Genomic DNA, 7,013 nt, shown 5'->3' with positions numbered 1-7,013 from the left:
AACATGCACCACCACTGGGAAGTTTTGAGTAAAGGTTAATTGGTCAGTGCAACAGGCTCACACCTGGGATTTTGGGGGTATTCCTCATGGAACACCCCCCCACCAGAGCATCCAAAGGGAAAACCCTTCCAAATCTTCTCTAGCATAAGAAATATGTCATTGTATCAAAAGGAGTCTCAAGTTAAAGGACTGCAGGCCCTGTTTAAGACCCATAGCATAAAACTTGCCCAAAAGTAAACTACATTGTTTTGGGAAGCAGTTCTTGATAAAGAACCCTGGATGGTAGCAGGTAATCCATATGACACCAAAACATGGACCTTGGTAGCTGGCCTCACCCTTATCTGAAAGAGCCAGGAAGGAAATTCTCCCACCCTCTGTTTTTTGTCCATTATATCTGCTGTCCAAAAATACATGGGTCCCTCTAAGTTGGTGCCCACCAAAGATGCTTCACCCTGCAGATGACTCTGATGACTCTGATGCTGATGAATGTCTTCAGACCTGTCCCATTGTAGACCTGGTAGCTATAGAAAAAAACAGAAAAGAACAATTGTTTCTTCCATCTCAACATCAACAGTAGCACCACCCAATCTTCCCTGTACCCTCTCTTACCTGCCTATACTGCGCCACAGAACACTAATCCTGCGGCCCATCTTTCTACTCTTCAGCAGACTGTAACTTCCAGGACTCCACCATGCGTCTGAAGGTCCATGAATTTCTTGTTAATGTCCATTTCACTCAGGCTAAATTGGTATCATTGAAAGGCTGGGGATTTAAAAGAACTCAGACAAGCAGTAAAGAAGGACTGCGTTTTTGGACTAAATATTAAATCCTTCCTACAAAATCAAATTGCCCCTTTAAACACACCCCATGACTGACAAATTATCTGCCATTCCTGTTAGGCTGGCCTGCCTCTCCTATAATGGAAAGCCCTATGCAGAGACTAATACCTCCAAACAGGTCAGGTAGGATCAGGACTGAAATGATATCTCATGAGGCTGTGATGAACTTTTTGTTCAGGGAACTTTTTCCCCAGTAGCTCAAAAAGCAGCCCAGTCAGCAGAATTTTTCTAAGAGGTGAGCCTCTGTGCTCTTAAAGCCTGGGACAGAATCACCTATCCTCTGGCTCACAAGACCCTGTCTCTTACCAGCTTTTACTCTGTCAAAAACCACGGGAGACATGACTTTATTCTTAGAACACACCCAAGTTTAGAAAGAAAAATTTCCAACTCTGTAGTCAGAGACCTTCTTCTTAAAAACACTATTTGTGAGGGTACAACTTCTGAGTGCAGGCTCACCTCCAGGCTGCTTCCATTTCTGTTGCCCAGGCCTTCAAAGCAAAAAACAAACAAACAAACAAACAAAAACAACAAAACAAACAACAGAAAGCCCCAAACAGCAAATAAAAACAAACAAACAAAAACAAAACAAACTCTTACCAAAACAAAAAACAAACAAAAGGGGGAAGGGGTGCTTGCTTAAATGTGACAAAATACAAGTAATGTAAGGGGATCCCCCTCCACCATAAATGTCACTATACCCAAGACAGTCTGTGATACTGTAAAGACTTCAATTAGATATTGTTGTTCCTATTATGACAAGCCTTTAAACTTAAAATGGGGAAGGGGTATAGTGGCTACAAAAGCAACTGTTGAGAAATGCTGATGGTGGGACAGTGATGCTGACCATGAGCTTGGTGAATATCTGACAATGGTGACAGGGAAATTGTATTGGGCATATGTTCCTGAGGTACTTTTGCTTGCCTATATTCCAGACTGGATAAGATGTCTTGCCTCAAGTTTTTAGACCTTGTGGGACAGAGAACATGGAGACTGGAAACTGCCTTCAAAATTTTAATCAAATAGAGAAGTTGCTCTAATGAGTCTTCCCTTTCCTTTAAGGGGACCAGTTATTCTTACTCAATCATGGACTGGCTCTGGAAAATGATCCAATATTGGAAGAAAGGAAATGACAGTGGGCATTGGGTGGGCTGGTTCTATACATTTTCGTATACATATTTAAAAATTGCCAGCTGCTTTGTATTATATTTTGTTCAATGTGGGTAAAAGTGGAACAAATTCTGGGGTTAAAACAAATGTAATACCTCATGTTACTCCACCTAATCTTTTACATGTTACCTTTGTTATTGCCTCTGATAATTGCTAGGGACAACATACCATGACAAGGCCTGCCAGCAGTATGCCAAGAAGGAAACATCTCAGAAGCCTACAGCAGCTCCTTGTTAAAAAAAAAAAACTCAGGAGACACATCCCTCCAAAGGACCCAATGTCTGAAATAGTCAGTTGGAATGAAGACATCTCAGTAGCCCACAGTGGCTCTTTGTAAAAAACAAAACAACAAAAAACAAACAACAACAACAACAAAAGGCTGTTCCCATTTCTTCTAACCTTAGCCCTGGACAATGGCTGTATTGATTTCATTTGTGAATGACAGCCTTTCAGTTGGCTTTGGTGTACATGATTATTCTAGTATATCTGACTTTCCTTCTTTCTCCTTCTGCTCTCATGAAATCTGTGAAACTATATGTTCCTGAATGTAATGATTCTTAAACAATTAGAAATTGAGACATAGGGGCACAGCACAGCACAGTCCTAATGGCCCAGGTGTATTCTGTGTGTTCTCAACTTGGAAACAATGTAATAACTGCACAATAGTAGATTAATGCTTGACTTGCAAAGAAAGTTTGAAGAAATGATGAGAAAATGAATTAAAGCCAACATTGAACCCCAAGAAAGGAAAAGGCTAATGAATTTAGAAAATAAGTTTTGCATAACATTTGAGAGTGGTTCCTGGATAAGGAAGTATAGAATGCATAAAATCATATATTAGTAAAACTAGGTCAAAATACTAGAATTCTTAGGAGAGTCATTGTGTGTAATTTAAAGGAACAGAAAGCTAACGGAGTTACTGAGTAAAAGTTAACTTGATTCTTTCTGGCCCCTACCTGGCAGCTTTGCCCATGTCATTTAACATTAAAGCTTCACATGAAAATGCAAAGGGGCTTGGGATTAGCTCAGTGGCAGAGCGCTTACCTAGGAAGCGCAAGGCCCTGGGTTCGGTCCCCAGCTCCAAAAAAAAAAGAACCAAAAAAAAAAAATGCAAGTAGCTGACTTCAGATCTCTGAAGTATAGTAAATCAGAAGTTAAAGTTTAAATAATGATAAATTTGCAATTATTATCATTTTGGCCACAGTCCTGGGATTAAGGGAAGCTTGAAACTTTGGGGAACAATTGTAATTCTTAATTCTTTGTGGAATATGGTTATTCTTTTGAATTTGATTTGGCAATGATTTTGCAATGTCTTTTTTTCTACCTGCTTTTGGAGTACCAATAAAGACTGCGGTAAGAGAAAGGCTAGGGAGGGCGTGAGAGAGCATGTGTGAGCATGTAAAGAACAAATAGAGAGCAAATAGAGAGGGAATGAGGTGTACATGAGAGTGTGTGTTTGTTTGTATGTGTGTTTGTGTGTGTGTGTGTGTGTGTGTGTATGCATGAGAGAGGGAGGGAGAGAGAGAGAGAGAGAGAGAGAGAGAGAGAGAGAGAGAGAGAGAGAGAGAGAGAAGACAGAAGGGAGAAGAGAAAGTAATTTTAAACCTTGAAAAATTGCCTGTCAGTTTGTACTCAAAAAGTAGTCTATGTTTATTTATTATGTGCCTTCCAGATATCCCTGCTTCCAGATAAGAACTCTAATCCTGTGTTGAGGCTGGACCCCAACAGATAATCAGTCCAATGTTTCTTGTTTTAGTTGTATTTTGTCCAATTGTATTTCTGCACTGGTCAATTGTCTATCTGTAATAATATTACATCAATCAGCTTTTATTATGATTCCTGTAAATTTATCTGATCCTTGGTATTCTGAAAAGAGCTTTAAATAATCAAAGAAATGAGTCTGGCTTTAAGGAAAGCAAGAGGGTGGTAGGTTTGATTATTGCCACTCTATAGTGCTCTATAGCTGCTATCAGCTTTGATTACATTAATAGCTAATGCCACTGCTTCTGCGAATGCTTTGATGGAAGAAGTTAAGACAGTCACTTTTGTTAATTATTTAGGTACTAATGCTCTAAGTATTCAAGAAAATTTAAATAGACATTTGAAACAATGAATGTATACTTTTTATAATACTATTCCAATTATTGGAGACGAGATGTAGAACTTAACAGTAAGGAGCCATTTCTGGTGTCGCACTAAATACCAATGGATTTGTGTCACTGCTAAAATTTGCAATGATAGTCACTCTAATTTGGAGAAAAATTTTTGACCCTGGTAAGGTATTTGGCATAATTATAGCACCTCTCTGGATATTTTAACTTTACATACCAAGAATATAAATTTAAAGAATGCTACTCCACTAAGTTTTGATGCTGTGGATACTGCTGACAAAATTATGCATGGCTTAAGGTCAGTATTTCATTTCTGGTCAAGTTTCAAGAATGGATTATATAGTTTCATCATGTTGACCCTTCTTGTCCTGGGAATATTTTATTCCAGCCCATTTAAAAAAAAAACTTGCCTTTAACAACATCAACATGTTGGCACCAGCATGGCTTCAAACTAAAAATGGATCCCCAGACAAAGCCATTAGTTTAAATGACAGGTAAGGGTCTACATAGGGCCTTACCAACCTAAGAAAAAATTGGCCTTCGATAATGCATTTTCAATGATGTGTAAGGAAGGAATTCTTATCATAACTGCATAGGACAGATGCAGTCTTATTTATGAAATTAAGTCATGGGAGATGTGGAGAACACTGGTGCTGCTTCAAGGATATCAGCAAGAATATTTGACTTTGGGATAGGACAAGGAAATAGGCTCAATATAAATACAGCTAAGGAATGGATTCCTTATATCTTGTTCATCATGATAAATCCCTAGAAACAGTGGTTATGGGACTTGACTTATTGCCTTATTTGTTTCTTGAGGTATAACTAACCCTATTCTTTGCATGTACTTAGAATGGTATAAAAGCAGATTGGGAAAAAATAAATGAGTTTCAGCACTATATGGAGTCAAACTATAGTGTTAACTAATTTTCTTCCCTTTCTTTAATCCTCACTCCTTCCCAGACCTTGTTGACTGAGAGGGCTTGATTAACATGGGATTCCTTACAATCCACAATCCCTAAAGCCAACGAATCACAGAAAGACCATATCAAACTCTGAGAGCACAATACATCCAGATTCTCTTGGTCTTGATTGCCCCCTCTTCTCATATCAGCAAAAAAAAAAAAAAAACAAAAAAACAAAACAAAACAAAACCTGGGGACAACTTTTTTTAAGACATTGACACATTGACACTTATGGGAGCTGCTGCTATTTGAATTGTCAGGTTATGATATAATGGAAGCAAAAACCATTGCCATCAATGACCCTTCATTGACCTCAACTACAACATGGTTTTTATGTTTTACTATGACTATAACCATAACAAGTTCAAGGTTAAGAATGCTTGTCTTTGACAGGAAGCCCATCACCATCTTCCAGAAACAAGATCCCAGTAACTTCAAAAGGAGTCGTCTCAGAACCAGTTCTTCCATCCTGCAGGACAGTCAACGAGGTACAGAGGGTACCTGGAAGGGAATGGGGGACAAGAGATGCAAAGAAGGACTCCAAGACAAGAGTCTCATTGAGGCGACAATTTTATTTTTTCCCAAGGCTGAATTTATACCATAACAGGGGTAACAGAGAGAGGGGGGAAGTGGGAAACATTTATGCAGGCCAAGGACACAGTACTCGTGTGGTCAGCTGATGTCAACAGGGTGTTGTTTTTTCAGAAAGGTTACAGGTTAGTCATATCATTAGTCAGCAGGATGTTGGTTTCTCAGAAATGTTACAGGTCATATCATTGGGCATCCTGACGTCAGATGTATTTCTCAGGAAGGCCACAACTTTGTCATATCATTAGTCACCTGACCACCAGATTTGTATTAGTCTTCTGCAGCTGGCTGGGGATTTTCCATGAACCCAATCATACTTATCGCTAATTGTACTATAACATCAATAATGGAGGGTTTTAAGGGCATCACTCTGAACAAGGAGTGATGATCTTGACAAGTATATTGTGGAATCTACTGGTATCTTCACCACCATGGACAAGACTGGAGAACACTTGACTAGTGGAGCCAAAATGATTATCATCTCTGCTCCTTCTACTGATACCATCATGTTTATGGTGAGTATAAAACATGAAAATTATCACAAATCACTCAAGATTGTCAGCAATATATTTGCACCACCACTGTTTACCACCCTATCCCCAGGCCAACGGCATATGAACATAGTCCATGCCATCACTGCCACTTAGAAGACTGTGGATGGACCCTCTGGAAAGTTGTAATGGTTGTGGGCCTGCCTAGAACATCATACCTGCATCCACTGGTGCTACTAAGGCTGTAGACAAGTTCATCCCAGAGCTGAACCAGAAGCTTACTGGCATGGCCTTCCATATTTCTATACTCAGCTTGTTCATTATGTATTTGGCATGCCCACTGGAGAAAGCTTCCAAATATGATAACATTTAGAAAGTGGTGAAGCATGCATTGAAGGACCAGTAAAAGGCATCCTTGGCTACAATGTGAATTTATTAGTAATTACCACTCTTCCATTTGCCAAATGCAACTATTTTACATGGGAAAATGAAGTGTGTTCACAAAGGGGATCAGTTTCCTGCATGGTTTTATCTGGTTCTCATGCTAAGCTTTACATTCCTAACTAAAATATGTCCTCATGCTCATAGGTGAAAATTTCCCTAGAAAGATGTTTTCTAAAAAAAGGCAAAAATATAGTTCAATTCTTTCAGATACAGAGTAACAGATGAATAGCCCCATGTCTCCAAGGAAAGTTACAATTTCTAGACCATAAAGATACCTCCAGGACTTCAACATTCTATTCTCACCAATTCATTGGTCATCCAGACAAACACTATGCAGAGAAATAATGAAACTAACAGACATTTTAAATGAGGTGGACCTAACAGACATCTGTAGAATATTTCACTCAA

The 7,013-nt window shown here is 39.0% G+C and overlaps 1 pseudogene; it reads left to right on the top strand.

Annotated features, from left to right (window-relative positions):
• The first annotated feature begins 4,543 nt into the window (after positions 1 to 4,543).
• Positions 4,544 to 6,728, top strand: LOC134480443 (glyceraldehyde-3-phosphate dehydrogenase-like; annotated as a pseudogene).
• The last annotated feature ends 285 nt before the right edge of the window (positions 6,729 to 7,013 follow it).

Source organism: Rattus norvegicus, chromosome 9 (assembly GCF_036323735.1).
Source record: "Rattus norvegicus strain BN/NHsdMcwi chromosome 9, GRCr8, whole genome shotgun sequence".
Classification (NCBI taxonomy): Eukaryota; Metazoa; Chordata; class Mammalia; order Rodentia; family Muridae; genus Rattus; species Rattus norvegicus.
Note: the sequence above shows the minus strand (reverse complement) of the source record. Positions and strands in the feature narration are given on the sequence as shown.